We start from the raw sequence: 20,072 nt of genomic DNA on the forward strand, positions 1-20,072 counted from the left end.
TGTTATTTCTTGGAAGAACATTGCACAGTAGAGGCACCGCATATAGGTTCTTTGGCCAGTAGTCAAATTTAACAGAATTTTGTTCTAAAGGAGTAGATGAGATGAGATTAAAAATATTAGCAAGTTTACTGTTAACAGGAAAAGGTAAACACTAAAACTTGACTCCCCTGTTTCAAAATGTGCCTCAGCCTGACTTTATCTAATATGATATATATCTTGGAAAATGAACCAGTGATAAATAAAAGTTGTAAGTATGCAATGACCATGAGAATATTAAAATAGTTTTATTTTATGATCTCCAATAGAAACAGACATTTAGGATATTTTTCATATTGATTTGTTACCTATGTTTTGTTAATTCTTTGTTATTTATTATTTCTTGTTTCATATTTGTTATTTGTTAAGTTTTACCCTAAATTTCACTACTTATTTCTTTTTTTATATAATTCTCCACTCATTTGGCTTATGGAAACTTCTGTTCTGGTTTTCTGGAAATTTTGCAGTCTCAGGGGCTACTCTATCTCTACTTTCACCCAAATGCTCTTAATCTGAGAGATTTTATTTATAATTCTTCTCTTCCATAATGACAAAGATTAAGTCTTTTTCATGCACTTTTTTTACCAAAACATACACACACACGCACGTGTGCGCGCGCGCGCACACACACACACACACACATGTATGTATGCATATAAAGAGTTCTGAAATATTTGTTGAATAAACAAGTCAGTGAATATAGCAGTGACTTTCAAAAGGTAATAGCATATCTAGGTGGAATAAGGTCACACAATTTCTGGAATTGTCTTTTTAAATTACAATAAAGATTTTGGAAAATTACGTATTGCCATCCCATTCCTACATATCTAGCCCACTAATGATAGAGAGTAGGGTTTCCATGAAGTCCTACGAGGGTGATTGGTCAACAGTCTATCTGATTTAGGCCTGTCATTTACTCTTAGAGTTTCTACTACCACCCATATGCTAAAAATATCAAAATCTCCATCTCTACCCTGACATCCACCCCCTCCACTGTCAGTATCTCATCTGTTCATTTATCCATCTTCTGGATATCCTTAATAAGTTACAGTAGGCAGCCTTTAAAATGATCTCCACCTCCTGATATACTCATTCTTCAGCAGTACCTTTGAGCATTGTGTCAGGATCGGTCTTTGTAAATAATAACATATGGCAGAAGTAATGGCATATTACCTCTGAGAGAAGGTTATAAAAAAACATTGTGGGTTCGCTCTTGAATTCTCTCTCCTTTCTTTCTTTCTCTGATCATTTGCTCAAGAGAAAACCACAGTAGGAGCAGCCCTTTCAAGAGACCTTCACAATAAGAGGGTGAAGCCTTCTGCTCATAGCACTAGAACTGATCCTACTTGATATGAGTACAGCTTCACTGCAATTGCATGTGAGATTGAGCCAGAACCACTCTCCTAAGCCATGTCCAGTTCCTTGATCCTCACAAAATGTGTGAATTAACAAATATTTGTTTTAAGCTGCTAAGATTTGGGGTAATTTATCATGTAACAATAGATATTAATATAGCACCTAACACTCAGTGTACTGAAGATGAAATTATTCTGTTGAACCTTAAACCTGCTTTTGTTTCTGAATTCTCTATCCTGGTAAATGGTGCTATCAGCACAGTGGCTCACAACCATCCTAAAATTTTCTTTCTCCCTCAAGTCATCATATTTAATTAGGCTCCAAGTATACTTAGTAATATTAGACTCCAAATATACTAAATTTAACCTTATTTTTTCTTAAATCTCTTTATCCCCTCTACCCTTGCCTTAAGGACCAGTACTGAACCATGTACTATACCACTTGGATTCTCATCACATTAGTAATTCAGAACTTGCTGTGCTATGTTAGACACCTGCATGAGACTCTACCTCACAATTTTTAAAAAATTTTTTTCCTTATTAAAAATAATTACCTTTCTGAATTTAAAATATACTTTCCATGGTACTTCCATGACTTGCCAGGATAAAAAATTCTAAAATATAGAAAAATTTAGAGTAATCTTGTTATCTATAACATTCAAAATATTTTGTGTCTATGGTGAAAATAAAACTCGGTAAAACATCATGGTTTAAGCAGGTTTTATTAAATACATTTTACAATTCAAAACGCTAAGCTTCAGAGATTTCATAGACAGTTGGTTACACAAAAATAACATTTTAGTGAACTCATGCTGAAATCTAATAATCATTCTAATTTTTTAAAGTACATAAAATGTAAGTCCCCAAAGGACAGGAGATTTATCTGTCTTATTCTCTTCTATGCTACTGTTGCCTAGGACATATCCTGATACATAAAAGGAGTTAAACATTTGTTTATGCATGATTTTTCAATATAACGGTTTAGATAAAAACATAAGTTTAGACTACAGATCTTACTCTAAAGCTTAGACATTTCTTTCTAAGGAAAAACTACTGAACAACAAGATTATCAAGAAAATTGTATTAATCTTGGAGAAAGCAAATTGTCTTGCTTTTTTCCCCAACCACTGTGATCCTTTACATAATCCATTGAGCCTCAGATGAGAAGGGACTCCAGGAATCTCTTGGCCAGAGCCATTTCATTATAGCCTCTCCCCGACCATTGCCCCTTACCACACGCACACACAGAAGCTAGACTAAAACACAAACTGAAATAATAATCCTGAAAGAAACTAATTTTCAAACACTTGAGAGCACAAGGCCACAAGACAAGGGGAAAGTCATTAGATGGCCTGTGTCGCTTTCCTTTATTTTCTTCCATAAGTCAACCACTTAGACTATTCTGTTCCTTATATATGTACCTACAAATGTCTGTGTGTCTATTTATATTTTTTACTCTTCTTGGCATGTTCTTTACTCTACATCCTTTTTCCTCTTCTCTTTCTTTGTTAAAACTCTTGTGAGATTTTATTAACAAAATGAAACTCATTTTCCTTATTGCCTCCATGTCTCTTCTATATTAGAGAACTTATTGGATTATGTTTTATAATTATTCATATCACTCTTTCCCTTACTAAAAAATAATAATTTGAAGGGAGCGGCTATGCTCTATTTATGATCTTAGTCTCTAAGTGACTATCATGGTATTTGACAATTGCTAGATTGACTGGAGCTGAATGCTGAGAGACCTCCCGGTTCAGAAAAATTCTTGGTTTTTGTTTGTTTTGTTTTTAAATAAGCACAATCCCTGCTACAAAGCCAGCCTTTGTTCCTGAGAAATCTTCATGAAAGCAAGTTTGTTTGAAAAGGCTGTTTTAGGATAAGAATGCTGACTTTTGACTTCCTTTACATTCATCCTTTTCTGAGAGGACTACACTTTTGCAATGACAGTAAGCAAAAGGAGGAATGAATGACCATAGTTTAAACGGAATCCTCCTTTTCTTGTGTTAAGTTCAAAGTGGCTCAGTATAAGCATCTCAGAAAAACCTGAACAAAAGCTAAGAAGTGGGTGATAGAAGTGAAGGGAGTGTAACACTGGAGGCGGGGGAATATTTAGTATAAACACCTGGCATAGCTCTAGCAATGCCTGAAGCACTAAAGGGAGAAAACCTCTGAATCTTCTTTGATTTCTTAGGGCGGGGGTTGGGGGGGCGGTAGGGGTTGGGGGGGGGGGAATAGTAGCAAACTATGTATGCCTGAAGCAAAGATTAGCCTTGGCACCTGCACCTCACATTTATGGTAGTAGAGTGGTCTGGGTCATAGAGAATGAATTGATCAAGGAACCACTCATTCCTTTGCACTGGACATCAGACATACCAGTCCATGGCCACAAACGTTTTTCTTTCACAATCGTTACTCTCAAGTCTAGACTGGAAGTGGGATGTGCTTTGACATATTCATTTGGTTACAAAACCTATATTTCCATTTTCCTAGATTGTTTCAAGAAGTTCAGCTGCTTTCTTTAACTGAAGGCTTTAAGGTTATGACAACCTTGTACTCTCCTTGAACCTGGCACATAGTCTCTAGGCAGCTGGCCAGGAAATTTTGATTAACATGAGCTTGGCAACTCTATACCAATATGTCCATCTTCTTACTCACAAATTCAGCAACAAAGTTCCCATAGAATTTTTTTTCTTTCTGCATTTCATTGCCTCAGGTTTTTATGGGAAATCTCCAGATTCCTCTTTCTCCAAATTTCTTTTTAGACCCTTTGTGCCCTATGCCTGGGTCAAGAGGGATTTGGTGTTTTAAATAATTTTTTGTTTACCAAGATGGCCTTACTGTGGAATTTAATTTTGTTTTATCTACCGTATGCTCTAAACCACTTTCTCTTTTTATGCCCACCCAGTGCATGTTTATTTTAAGGACCTCATACCCTATATCAGCTTCTTACATCAATTTCCCTAATTTATAGGAAAGAGAAGATGGTGAGCATTGAATTGTGTACCATTCAAACTTGTGGTTCCTTGATACCTCTGGAATAGGTTTGTGTGCATGGACTCTTTTGAAGGCTAAATTCTTTCATCGTGTATACCTTCCTTGGGTTTATGGCTGATTTTCTCCAAAAGTGATGTGCAAACCCAGAGGCCTGATATCATCCCTGCTATAGTTACTCACTTCTTCTGGGTGGCAGTGAGAAGCTGCCACAGACCCCTACTAAGAATAGGCATTGTGATGTTCAAATGTGCCCACGTGGTCATTACATAGCTTAGGTAGCCACTTCTCTGAAACTTCCCTTTAATGTATATGTGTAAGATGTGTTACATGTGCTCACTTTTTAACTTTCATATACAGAAGGCTATATACATTCATACATGTATAATAACATCTATCTTGGAGTCAGAGTTCATGGTTCATTGACTAGCACTGTCACTGTTTTGCCTTGTGACCTTTAGGCAAATGAGTTAATTCTTATGTGTCAATTTTTATGTCTTCTAACATGTGGTGGAGAAGAACAGAAATTCAGGTATCTATGTGATTCTATCTAGGTGAGTGAAAAGATGGGGACGGAGATAAACTCCAGGACAGAGAAGCCCAAAGACAGTGTGCAAGAACACCTTTGGTTAAGGGAATTACCTTTAAACTACCAAGAAATAGCAAATTGGAAGGAGGTAAGTGGGTTGTAATCTACTCGAACCTTCTGAAAACTGTAGGTTCACTTGATATAAGCTTTGTGTGTTAGGAAAAAGGATGTGGAGGACATCCTGAGTGAGTGATATTAATTCCTCACCTCATTAAGGCTTTTGCAAGATTCTAACTCCACCCAATCCAAAAGAGTACCCAGGCTGTTCTTAATTATTTCTGTGTGGAAGAATGGCCTGCATTGACTCTTCTAAGCCAACTTCAGGAAGCTGTAAACTTAAAAACTTTTCTCTAAACTCTCCTTCTATTGTTTTGTCCAGATCTCTCTGCATTCATCCCTCCATATCTCACCTCCTAAATGTATACTGAGTCAAGACAGCTGTCAGCCTTTTATTTTTTAATAGTTTCTCGAATACATGCTTTTCTTTTTCTTCTTTAGTTTCACTGGAGTTGATTGTGGGAGAAGGAGCCAGCAATCTATATTATTTATTCATCTTGGCAAGAAATTACAACTTGCTTTCCCAATTTGAAGCATACACTGCCCTATCTTATCTGACTCATTCTTCTCTTTTGCTTGGCAAATTGCTGTTTATCTGTACATCTCAGGCCATTTAAACGTAGTCCTTGAGAAATTTTTCTCTCTATAGATAGAATAAGTCTGTTCCTTTTTTGTGTTACTGTGGTACTTAGTGCAAGACTCCATCATTGTTCTTTTGCATTGCATTGCCATCCTTTCTTCACTTGTGTGCCATTAGATCAGGGAATGGTTATTTATCTTAGTATCCTGAAATCCAAGAACAGAACCTGGCTCATTATATATATTCAGTAAGGATTGTTGAAATAAATTGGAAAGAAAAAAACATGATAAAGTGATTTGTGATGGAATAACTTGAGATAGAACCAAGGTCTCCTGATTCTTCTCTGGTCCATTGCCCTTCTCAGAATAATTTATTAAATCTTCAAAATACAATCTTGAAACACTATCAGTTTCCTGTAAAGGATAGAGTAGCAAGTGCCATAAGAATACTTGAGTTTGAATGGGCAAGCTGTGCCCCACAGTATAATTAGATAGAGCATCATTAATATAAACAAGTGATCTGAAGAAGAATAAACAAGTATTTTTAACAACACAGGTAATGAAATTACAAGTGTAAATAAATAGCAAAAGAAATAATGAAGAAATTAAGGAAAAGTAACCAGGATGAATAGGGCAAAAGCAAATGGCTTGAGATTAAAAATTCAAAAGTTGTAGAGAGGTAGATGGGACCCAGGTGTTAGAAAAGTCATTACAGAGTACTATGGTTTTAGAAGAAAAGGCAACCTCTTATGTATGAAGAAAATTTATAGGCAAATAGAGAAGAAGTGAGCTCAGAGAAAAGAGACAAGGTGAGAAATATCCTTGGGAGGCATAACTGGTGAGCAAAATTCAATGTTGTTTTAGTCTCTTTCTATTTAAAGGTCAAGTTTAATATTAAGAATTTGGAAGCTAGTTTAATCGGGAAAAATCCTGTGTGTATTTTTTCAAGTTTCTTAGGCTATACTACAATATAGACAGAGCCCTATAAGCTCAAGAAAATAGGAAACAGGCAACAACTTTCCCTGACTCCAATTCAGGGTAGTAAGCAGTCTAGCCCATTTGGGCTTGGATTACTCCCAGTTTACTAGTAACCATTCAGAATTTCCAGTCTATTCAGACTCAGTTTTATTGGTTCCTTATAATTCCCCCTATTAAGTTGGTCAGAAAAGAGTTAAAGATTAATCCTTACTTTGTAAGTGAAGATGCTGAGGTATGGAGAGTGTAGGATTTTACAAATCCTTGGATTAAGAAATAGTTTTATTTGTGACTCAACCTATTGACATTTGTATTGTGTCATCGATATAATATAAATCTTTCTCTTGGCATATTTTGATATAATGCAAGTTCAGGGGTCAAAAATCATACTCACGGGTCTAAAATTTATCTTAAGGAGTAGTAGCTATACTAAAGCCATTAATTAGAAATGAAGAAACTGAGGCACCAAAAAGTTAAATAAGTTTATAAACAAATAAATTTAAAAAGTTATCCTTAGCATCAGGGTTAATTTGTGGTATAGTCAAGACTAAAACACAACTCTGTTTATTTCTAGCACTGTTCTTTCTCTTGGAAATTACAACCTCCAATGTCCTGAAAAAGAAATTATAATCCATGTTTTAATGAACCCTCATGACCCTCTGACATGATAAAGTCAACATTAACAAAGAAAGGCAGACTAACATGATATGAGAGGTGCAAAAGGATCTTTTTACCTCTGGAACGAAAGAAAATAAATTATAGATTAAAAAATAAGTATGTGGCAGAAGTGAGGGTGTGTGTCTTCTGAGATTAGGCGATAAAAGTATATAGATTTCATTCTTGGCTTCCTCTCTTTTTCCTCCCCTCCTCTTTATTCTTTTCTTTCCCCTCTTTTTCCTCCCTCTTCTTGCTCTCTGTCCCTTCTTTCTTTTCCCTCCCTTTTCCCATCTGTCCTCTCTCTTTTTTACCTTGAGAAAAGCAGCTGCCATGTCTTGAAGATACTCAGGCAGTTCTGTGAGGTATGTGGAGAGGAACTGAGACAACTAGCCAACAGCCAGTGAGGAATTGACAACTCCATTCAATTGGCACATGAGTGTTCCACCTTAAAAGCATATGCTACCTGAGTAAAGGCTTTAGAGATGTTACAGATCTAGCTAACAGCTTGACTACAACCTTGTGAGAAGCCAGGATTTCTGATGCTCAAAACCTGTTAAGTTTTGTTGTAAGCCATTAGGTTGCAGGGTGTTTTTATAATAAAGCAGTAGAAAACTGCTATGTATGCATAGTGAATTTTAGGAAATCATTAACATAAACAGAATTCTTTACATGTATTAACATGTGGTAAAGTCTGCTGATTGGCCAAAGAAATATGTTCTACTGTTAATCTATAGAAATAGAAATGCAGCTGGAAACATGAATTTCCAGGAAAAGACAGTATTCTCTTGACCCTCCGTCAACCCTGTCTTTATATCGGTGTATTTGACTAAGTATTGGTCAACGGGATGCAAGAAGTCTTAATGTTTGTAACTTCTGATTCATCATCACCTTAAAAGTTGTTAATGTGGCCTGATGCATCATCCTCTCTTTCCTTTCCCATGAGACACAACATTCTTGGGGATAGCAGAGGTTTAAAATGAATGAAACCCAGCCTCAGAATGATGATTAGAATCAAGACTAGCCTTGTGATTGTTTGTAAAACATAAGCCGTTTTGTAACTCATTGTATTCTTGAGTTTCCTTATTTACAACAGTTTAGTCTTTACTCTTATTAATAAAAGGTATTAAAAAGCCACAAGGAGGAAAGATCTTTTTTTTTTTTTAATGTGGGTTTAGAAATGACAGATAGAAAAGAGATATGAGAAACTGATTAAGACAATCAAGTGAAAAAGAGAAACAAAACAAGAGTGCAATTGAAAATAACTGGGCACCCTGGGAACGCTACTGAAATGAAAGACAAAGACAATTCATGCACATACTTCAAGATAGTTATCTCTGACTTCTAGACAAGGGCACACCTTCCATTAGCAGTTTACTTCTAGAATGAGAATTAACTGTTTCTTGCCATCAATTGCATCGTAAGATCCAGAGAATTTTTCTTCTAGATTCACCTCATTTAATTTAAGAAATACCAGTTAACATCTCTTAAAGCTTCTATTGTTTTCCTTCCTTTGCCAATTTATTTTTATCTATCTTATGAATCCAAAATTTTATTTCTTGTCATTGTTCAGCTCTTAGTCTTCTCTGTTGAGACTGGTTAATCTGGTGGCTGAATTGTATAGGCGAGCTAACAATAAAATCGTGAGGTAGGCTTCTGGTCTCATAAACCAGCAGTTTTATTTTCTCAGTTGTTTTTGTAGCCAAGATAGAGATATAGGGTGGGTAAAAATGCGTTGGTCATCTTTAAAGAAAAACAGAATATTATTAATGAAGAATCAAAGGTAGAAGATACAGGAGAAGAAAGTGATAATAGCAACTTGAGGTGCTATATATAGTTAGACAATAAGAAGCTAAGCAGAGTCAGGCCTAGCTACTACTTGGATAGGAGATCACCTAGGAAGACCAGGTGATGCAGGTGTAAAAAAATTCAAAACATAAGGGATTATAAACTGACAAGGTCCTTGCAATCTGTGAGGTCAACCAAGGGTTGGCTCGCTTAAAAACAAAAAAACAGACAAGAAAATATGTCTCCCATTCAGTGATTCTTAATATTTCCTCTTTATCTTACCTTAACAGCAGGCTAGGACACACTTACTTCATATAGAGTGGCTTGGCTTCACAATGTTCTTGAATGAATATGGAGGCCATACTCCTATCTGTCCCAATTGGGAATCACTCTTCCAAGACTTCCAGTCAACTTAATTATGAGCATCTTAGGCAACTATAAACATGTTAGGCACTTAGTAAAATTTATTTTCTTAATTTAAATTTCCCCCAGCTATTCAGTGTTTGTCCACTTTTTCATAGTTAAGAGCAAGCTATACAAACTCTGTGGAGTTTATCTCATCTCCTTTTATTTCCCATTTGCATTTCTCTGGGGCAGATAATTTTTTAATGATATAGATGGTATAATTAATGGTATGGATGGCATAAACTCTATGCTGCCTCTTATTGTCCTCTCATTCATTCTATAATCTAAGGTGACAATCCTCTCCTTTCATTCAACCTTTTTTCATGACAGGCTTTGAAGACAGTTGATTAGGATGAGGAAACAAATGTGACTTTGTAATAGGGTTAAACTAAGCAGCGTACATTCAGGTGGGAGAAAAGTGTTCATTAGAATTAAATAATGCAAGCATTGGTCTCGCTGGCCCTAATTTCTAAGTAGTAGGTCTACTAGTCAAAGGCAAGGTACTTATTGAGTCCATTGGGTAGTATCTCTTAATATCTCTCTGAGAAATTCTTAAAAGCTCAAGAGGGCAGTTGACATTTTTTGTTCCTGAGGACTGGGTAAGAAAAGAAAATCTCAGTTCTTTTAGATAAAAAGAGAAAGTATGAATTTTCTGAGGCCTTATATGCTCTGGACTATTTGGATGTTCACCATCCACTGTCTAGCACACGTGCTTGGAACCATAAGCTCTTTATAAAGAGGATCTGCAGTATATTCCATCTCTTAGGTTATCCTCCATCCACCAATAACTGCTTTAAACTGCTCTACCAAGTTTAAGGATAGTAATATTCATAAGTCCATCCGTACTCTCTCATCCCAATTCTATTACAGCCAAATAAACATATTTAATTTGTTTGAATAGAGCGTGAGGGTCAGCTCATGACTTACCAAGTCAATGAGCTCTTGTGATCACTGGATCATGTTGGTTTCATTAGTCAATAATTGAGCTACTCAACCATAAAGAAATCAGAGTTTCCAATTTTACGATTACTTTAAATATTTTCATATCTTGGGAAAGTTATATGCCATCTAAGCAGGTAATCACAAGATGAGGAAATCGTTTTCATTAAGAGCACATTAAAAATAAAAATAAAAACTCATGACAAGATAACATCTCAAACATTAACAAGCTATGCAATGGTGCCTAGCCACCAATCAGTCTTGTCTTTAGCTGCAGCTTATTATATTTTTCAGAAACATCTCTAATTAGACTTTTGACATGAGACCCCACAAACACTCTAAATTACATTTGACGAACTAGAGATTCAATTCCAAATATTCTTCGTATTCTAATACACGGCAGGGAGTCCAGAGAAACACGTGCAGCATAGCAAGTGATGGCAGGAAATATGAACGGAATGCATAATGCAAAATCCATACTCTGTGGTTAGCCTTTTTGTTTTTCTTTTATAATTAATGAATACTAGAAAATCCTGTTTGTGAAGAAGTTGGATTAAAACCATAAATTATTATTGATGCAGTCAGGTACAGGTTTGACATTATTATGCACAGTGAGAGATGTTTCAGCATTAAACTGAGATAGCATCACTAAAAAACTTTAGTTTAAATTATTTATATTTTAAAGGTTCATATGTATCCAAATATTTCTTTAAAGCCCACCCTTATATAATATTCTATATTTTTGTCACTCATTTCAAATATTATGCTTATAACTTAGAGTCCCAACTCCAAGGACTCTTCCTCCTAAGAGCACTTGGACTCTGCATATAAGTAAGTTCTGCCTTAAGACAGAGATTTTTTTAGAGATGGTGTCTCAAACAAATAGTAGATGTTTCAAGCCTGGAGTTAACATGGTTGAGAGAGAACTTTCAGGATTTTTCGTATTGCATCACGAAAAATAAATAGATTCTTCTCTGGCTCACTTGTTCTTTCAAAGGAATAAGATTTGATTAGGCCAGGAAAAATATTACCTGGATTATAGATTTTTTTTGATTATTTTTACACCTTGCAAGGCAGCACTTGGTGGAATATTGGCCAGGAAACAAAAATTACCAAAATCTTTAAAGTTGTATTCTAAATTCTAATTTCTCTCTTTCTTTTTACGATATTTAGTATTGCTAAGTGCCAGATAATGTTCTCTTAAATAGAAATAAAGTGGCAAGCAAGAATAGCAAGGTCTTTGTGTTTATGCAACTTACATTTTGGAGGGTAAGACTAATAGTAAAAAAGTAAACAAGTGAGTAATGTTATAATATGAAGTACTTGTAATATACTTTTCCAATATTCATTAATTATAAATTTATGAGAAAAAATAAAGCAAGTTAAAAAATGGAGGAAGTAGGGGTTGTCTATTTTATAAAAGGTAAACAGAAAATAACTTGCGAAGGTAATATTTAAAAAGAGATCTGACAATTTACAAGAAAGATAACAATGACAAACTCTATGTAGCCACCTTTTCCACTTAATCAGTTTCTAAGAACCTTACACAGATAAAATAATTTAAGGCTTATCATAGCTCTCAGAAGTAGGCACAAACATTATCTTCCTTTTTCAGGTAGATCGAGAGTGTCAGGGACTAGATAATTTTCCCATGGCATGCACCTAGTAGGCGTCAGAGCTAGGTCTTCAACCAAGACAGCGGACTTCACAGTCCATATTCTTAACCACTGCAATGCCTTGCTGAAAGATGTCTCTAGACAGAGAAAACAGCAGTTGTAAGATTGTAAAGACGTCAGGGCCGTAATAGATCAGAGTATTCAATGTTTAACAAATTATTAGTATTCTGGCAGAGACTCGCAGAAGAAAGAACTACTAAGATGAAGATATCGACAAAAGGTAAAACTTAGCAAATCATCAAATGTCAATTAATTCTCCCTTGAGAAAGTTGAGTTTGATGAATAATATTTTCTTAAGCCTAACTTACCTAGAATAAGAAGGATAGCAATTTTAGATTGTTTTTTAAACATGCACTGTATGTATGTCATGCTTCCAATACTAGAATACAAACTATTGTAGAGCAGGAGTTTCTCTTGTGTATTTTTGGTATTCCAGAGAGTACCCAGCCCAGAGTTAGAAGTGGAGTAACAAACTTAATAACTTACTTTTGAATTGACTTAATGGGCATCAGTGGGGAGCTATACCATCCAGATCACTTTTATAATGCAAAATCCAGCTATATATCTGTTTGTTCAACCTCATTTTTTGTTGGCTAATTAGCTTTGAGAGTAAACAAAAATATCGTTTGAATAATCCAAATTCCAACAGAACAGCTAGGAACAAGAGGAAATATTCTTTAAAAAATGATGAAGACTGAAAAGGTTACTGGTGAATGAGACACAGAAAAGAAATGCTTTCACTAAAAGCACAGAGCTTTAAAAAATACTGGCAGGAGAGGAGTTGCCTAAATAAGGTTTATTATTTTTCCTTTTCCACATGAGTGCCTCCCCTTTTTTCTTTGCCTTTTAACGTTAAGTTGTTATGTAACAAGACTAAACAGATAGGAAAAAAATGAAAATATGTGAGGAAATTAAAAATACCCACATGTGTAATTAAGATGAGTTACAAAATACATTTTGAAATTTACTCAGGGAAAACAAACTTAAGATGTTACATTGACAGTGGTTCTCTGAATAAATAAAATATGCATACCAATTTAAATATATATGTCTGTATTTGCGTATATATATATACACATATGTATATACATGTATATGGAATTGAGCCCAGTTATATACCAGTTATATATGTGTGTATATATGTGTGTATATATAACTGGTATATAACTGGGCTCAATTCCATATACATGTATATACATATGTGTGTGTGTGTATGTGTGTGTATAACCGAACTCATGTCTGGCTGCTTGCCACCCATAAACTAATAACTCAAGAGACAAGAGTTTGGTAGAAGGAAAGCAAGTTTAGTCAAGAGCCAGCGCTGTGACAAGACAGCAGACCGCTGTCACAAAGGCGTCTTGCTGCTCCAGTGCAGGCAGGGGTTATTATTGAGAGAGGACTGAGTAGGGGATGGGGGTAAATTTTAGGGCTGCAGGGAGAGAACTGTATTCTGGAGGGAAGGGGGCAGCCAAGACCTTCTATCTTTTCTTTTTAGCATTGACTTCTTTTTTAGGTCACATAGAGGGGAGGCAAATGGAACAAATGGATTAACAAGGAGCGGGCAGGAGGCTCCTCTTTTCCTGCAGGAACCATCCTTTGTGATCTGCTCTGATAAGCAACCTGGAGCTCGCTGGTCAAGTGGAGGTCTGGGGAGGATTTTTATAGACAATCCTCTGGCACCCAAAGGTCTGGGAACCAAGCTAGTTCCCTTTAAAGTCTATACCTAGAGTTGTTGATCAAGCAAACTTTATCTATAAGTTATGCATTAGTTAACAAGGCATTTTTATGTACATAAAATATGAGAGTGAAATTGCGAAGACAAATAGGAAAAAAGATTTAAAATGGTTATAATCATAAGACCACAACAATCACTGTTATATATATACACACACACATACATTCCCATTATAGATCTATATTGTCCTAACTCTAATATTAGTATAATAAAATCAGCAGTAGAAAGGAAAACTTTTGAAAAGATGAATATGTATTTTTTCCCATAGTAGCAAGGTAGTCAATTAAGGTGATTTGGTGAAAGAAATTGGAATAGATAGAAATTAATAAGTCAAGAAAGAGCAGGATGTGGTCAGAGTGAAATAGCAGTAAAAAATTTATAGACATGAAACAATAACAGAGTTCATTAGGCTGCATATTAAATTTAAAAATTTAGACACTCCGGCTTTGATGTATAGTAGAGTGTCCTTATGCTGTGCATTCTAAAATTTCAAGAGTGGCAAGGTACACAGACCTTGGTGTATTCTGGCCTGGGTAATCACAGACACCTGAACCCAAACTTTGTCCTTAAAATAACCATGTCCACAGTTACCTTCACACTTTTAATGTGTGTAAAAATTACAGGAATCGTTTTAGAATAATAGTCACTTCTTCTCTATGTAAATGCAAGAAATAAAAATACAATGCATTTTTCACCTGTTAAATCAACGCATCTTTGGTTTGAAGGCCACTGTGAAACTTCAAGAATGTCAAACATAACATATTCAATACTCTTTAGGGTGTTATAAAATGCATTATATTGAATATCTATGTGTATAATCTGGAATATCACAATATGGAATAATCAGAGTAAAACTCACAATGCCTGACATAATTCAAAGCAAAAAGAATAAATGGAATGAATGGTGAGTCACACGTTTTTCTTGTTCGGAATATATCTTTCAAAAGTCTCAATAAAGACACAGACTGGTTTAAGTCATACAATGTCTGGAATTTTTATTGAATAATCACACATGCCATAATTTATACCAGACTATTGCGTGCAGCAAAATACAAAATAAATGTGGAGGCTCCTCTGCATAGAGCTCTGTAAATTTGGGAACACTGCATTAAAATAATTCTATGACACCTGTCTGTCTGGTTTTCTTCCCCAGCAGCTCCCAACTCAGTCAGCAATTTATATATTTGGTTTATGAAGGCTATCTGAGGTATTTAGACAAGAAAAAGGACACCAGGGCCAGAAAGAAACCAAAAGAAATGGAAAGAAATGAATCAAGTTCTAGAAGGACTTACAAACCTGTAAGTAGGAATTGCCACACAAGCGGTGAAGCATAAAAGAATATATTCTCAGAAGGTCAAGGCAAGGCAGGGTTCAGAGAAATTAAGTGAGCAGAGACTTCAGGAAGAAGCATCTTTGAATGACTCCCTCCCTGAAGCCCACGAAAGTGGGTAAAAAATAAATACAGTCAAAAAAAATCATTAAATACATTAAAAATGGTCACAATTGCATGCCATATGTTCTGAAAAATATTACCTGACAGATACAATAAAACATAATACAGGAGTTAAAAGCATATTTAACCTCCCTATAGGCAGGACCAGGCTGCGGAGTTCAGCTCACTGTTGTGAACTGCTTGGCACACAGGGGACCTTCAACCCCTATTTGTCGAATGAAGGGCAGCATGATTTGACTTGGATCTTCTATAACTCCAGACAATACAGCATTCTAGGAGTGAAGAGTCCTGATAAATGCCTTAATCTGGGGTATCAGAAGCAGGTGTGGTGTCAGGCCAGAGCAAAAAAGATGTTACTGATTGGAGTCTGTCTCCACTAAATCTAATTGCAGAGGAAAATGGGCTAAAGATGAGACCAGGCCATTTTTCTCCACTCATCATCCAAGTGAGTTAGGGAAACCTGCAGAGGAGGTAGGTGTAGAAAAGGTCTGAAAAAATCAACTGGATCTAGTTTTAAGATTGCTGCTCAAAATCGTTTAAGGTAAAAGCATTTTGACACTCTAAACAAAATGTCCCTTTGTTTCATTATAATGTTGATGGGGGAGAAAAAAAACTATTTCTGGCAGGGGCCACTGTCTGGAGTTTGCTCATTCTCCCCATGTCTGCCTGGGTTTTCTCTGGGTACTCCAGTTTCCTTCCTAATCCCAAGGATGTGTGCATGAGGTGAATTGGCGTGTCTAAACTGTCCCAGTCTGAGTGTGAGTGTGTGAGCAGCCCTGCAACGAAAGGGCATTCTGTTCAGGGTGGATCCCACCTTGTGTCCTGAGCTGCCAGGATAGGCTCTGGCCACCTGCCAACCCGAATGGGAATTGGCAGGTTGGAAAATCATTATGTTACATGTTTTCACTCACTTTATTTCAGTGTTCATCGTTAGAAGTGTTCTGAGACTTGACTTAGAAGTCTGGTGATATTTTGTGTGTGTGTGAGAGCAGAAATATGCTGTAGGAACTAGACAAGAGTTAGTTCCTATGGTGAAATTGGTTTCATTACATGTCTTGCTTTTCACTTTAAGTCTCAGTTTCTAAGAACCTATCAAAGACAATAAGTGAAGACTTACTGTAGTTTATCAAAAGGAGAACTGCATTGCAGGAAAGTGCAACTGAGAAGATCCCTGCAATCAGTGGAGTAATTTCAGCTGGATCCTTAAGAATTAGTGGTATTTGTTCATGGAGATGAGCAAAATGCCTTCTACATTGTATTGGCAAAAATACTAGGAGGCAGGAAAATCAAATAACCATTTGAGAAGCACTAAGTGATGTGAACAGAGCAGGAGTCATACAAGAGATTAAAGGGAGAAAGAAACATGAAAAACGGATTAGAGTAGTATCAGACTTTCAATGCAGGAGTGCATGAGCCTTGTCCTTTAACAATGGGAGTTAAGAAATGTTTTGAAAATAGCTATGAGGGGATGGAATGATATTTTAAAAATGCCACCTCATTTCCCACAGTAAAAATAGCTGTTATACAGCAATAGGTTAGAAAAAAATCCTAAATTTTCCTTTACATAAAAGCAACAAACTTCTATTTTAGCTACCCTGGAGTGGACTTCTCTTCCTTCCTTGACTCCTCTCTATCTGACATTGCGATTTTCTTTGGTAATGCTAAAATAAAATATCTTTACATCCTAGATAAGCTTGATAAATTATTGAAGTATATGCCCGACTGATTGCAACTAATAAAGACATGGCCTGGAAATCTGGTTTCCCAACTCAAAATCCATGACTCTTCACATGTTGTTCTCAATTATCTTAACATAATTGAGTAGTAAATGCTTATGATCAGTTTAGTACATAATAACAAGAGACATTTTTGCACTCACCACCTATTATAAAAATTTTAAAAAGATATATTCCTGTAAGGGTTCCTTGCATGCCTCATCTAGATCATTCCAATCCATTCCTGCCTCCTGAGGAATTCCTTGGCATTTAAAAAATATTTTAATGAAGTATTTAAAGTAATTTTTTATTTTTATCACATATGACTTACAGAAATATATTTAAAAATTGTGATGTATCATCCCTTTTATATATTGCTACATACAATTTACTGATTTTACTTCAAGTACATAAATTTATATTTTCTTGTACTATCTATAGTTTTACTGTCAGTGTTTTACTAGTAACAACATGCATAGAGCAATGTTTTTTGTCTTCATTTCTACTCTCTAGAAGATCTTGTTTAAAACTGGAATTACCTGTGAATATTTAGTTATACCTAACTGTAAAGCAACTGGGCTTGAGAGTTGCTTTGTAGGAATATTTCCTTTTCTGAGTGCGTTCCTTTTTTCTTGTGTCAGTGGTAGTGAATTTTATTTTTCTCAGAGTATATTCATTTTATCTAAGTTTTCAAATGAATTAGCATAGTGTTTTGAATTTATGTTTAGTTCTTCCTTTTAATTGCCAATAGCGTTTATGCCTAAATTAAACTAGTCAATCGCAATCAACATTATTTCTTAAAAAGGAGATTTTCGACTGTGTTAATTCCCTGTTTGACTTCGATGGATTCTGTAAACTTTATTATTTTCTTTCTTTTTATTTTTTTTGCTTCATTGAAATAATTGCAAATATATAAAAATTGCTCCCTTTTTAACATTGGTTGCTTAGTATAATCATTTGAGATTTTCATTATTTTAATATAAATACTTGAGCCTATAATTTCATTTTATTGCTACATTAGTATTGTTTCTAAGTTTTAAATATACTATTTTTGTCCTGTTTTATATATTTTTCATATCTATTATGAATTCTTGTTTGATTACTGAGTTGTTAAGAATTATGTTTTTTTACCACAATTTTTATAATTATTAATAAAATTGCATTGTGGTTGAAGCCCTTATCTATAGAATTCTATACTTTTGAAATCTGTGAGATGTGGTGTGTGGTCTAGTACATCATAAATTTTAACAAATTTCATGTATTCTCTAATTGTTGGTTGCAATTTCCTTAAATCCATAGTACAAGTTAGTTAAGAAAATTATTTGAACCTTCCAAATTTTTCTGTGTATTTTTGCTAAGTGAATCTACTAATTACAAAATGAGATAAAAGATTTATCACTCTCCCCTTTAAGTTCTGTTGGTTTGTGTTTAAGATATTGTGAGATAATGTGTTTTTAGGTGTATAAGAGTTTAGATTTATTTTTTTAATCATCCTGGTAAATTGAGGTTTTTCACATTTTGAAGTAATTCTCTTTATATCTATTGTTTATTTATTTAAAGTCTACACCACTTGTTGTTAATAACTATTAATATAACTACACCAACTTCATTTAAGTTAGTATTTGCCTGATACAACTTTTTCTATTTCCTTTCTTAGTATTTTGCTGTCCTTATATCTTAGATGAATTCCAGCTCACTGAATAAAACTTAGGTTTTTGAATATTGTCTGCTATTCTTGTCTTTTAAATTAAATTTTATTCCATTTATATTACTACTTAATAAATGCAATCATAATATAGTGGTTAAGAAAATGCTGAAGACAGACTGCTGGATTTGATTTCTTGATTTGTCACGTCTTAGAAATGCAAGACCCTGGACAAGTCATTAAAACTTTCTGTGCCTTCCATTATTTAGATTTATAGCAGTAATTCTCTCATGGGGTTCTTGTGAAAATTAAATGAGTTAATATTTGTAAATTCCTTCTAACACTGGCTGGTATATGATAGGTACTATATAATTGTTTGCTTTATTATATTTAAACTAAATTTCCAACTTTTTCTTTTTCTTGTTTTTTTTGCACTATTATATTTTTTATTGTTTTATTTGTTCCACTGTTTTTCTCTCTCAAACCTTTTACTGATATATTTTTAAAAAATCTTTTAATCTCATTCTATTTGCTTTATTATGTCTTAAAAAATCTATCATGATTTTCCTAGGAAACAGTAAAAAGGCTATTCAAAAATTAAATATTTCCACAGATTAAATAATAAATTAACTAAATTACTCACTAAACTCCAACATAACTCAGGGTTGACAGATACCTTTTGGGGCAATTTCTGAAAAAATAAGAATATATGTGTAATCTTTTCTGTTTTGCTAACATTTAATAAAAATATTTCTTCAACTAAGAGTATAAACATGTAAAATATGAGCTAGAGAACTGGGACAAAAACATACTTTATTATGAGAGATAGGATGATTCAGGCAAAAATTAATTGATAATGAATTAAAAAATCTCATCTTTTAGAGATCACTTCTTTTGGTTGAAAATTTTTAATTATAATTCATTAAAATAGAAGAAAGCTAATTCTTAGAAGCATTTCACTGCTGTCAGTGAGAAAGGATAACATTTTCAGTGATTTATATCTTGGGCTTCTTTGATTTATAGATCAAAGAACTCTCTTTATCTCTTACATTTTAATGTGCCATTAATACATTCTATTCTGTGGATCATGTCTTCATCAGTCTGTATAGCTCTATGCCAACTACCTTTGTTCTTTAGGTTACCTCTAAGCGTTGGTCACTTTCAGGGGTTTCCCCATATTCAGATACTGAGTGAAAGTAAATTTACCTTCTATGTGCAAAACCAAATGTTGAATCCATCCACACTCAGAATTAATACTGGGGTAGTCTGCACCTCAAAACGTAGTTGAGACTCAGAAACAGCATCTCTGTGGAGAGTTTGAACAAGCTCTAAAAAAAGAAATGTTAGTACCAGCAAGAACTTAGTAATTCTGAATTGTAGATTCTCAGAGTTTGCAGGAATCTTGGATATTATTTGGTCTAATCTTCTCATTTTAGAAACATAGAAACTGAGACTTCAAGAGAGAGTAAGTGACTTA

This window comes from Rousettus aegyptiacus, unplaced genomic scaffold, assembly GCF_014176215.1.
Source record: "Rousettus aegyptiacus isolate mRouAeg1 unplaced genomic scaffold, mRouAeg1.p scaffold_m13_p_7, whole genome shotgun sequence".
In the NCBI taxonomy this organism is placed as follows: domain Eukaryota; kingdom Metazoa; phylum Chordata; class Mammalia; order Chiroptera; family Pteropodidae; genus Rousettus; species Rousettus aegyptiacus.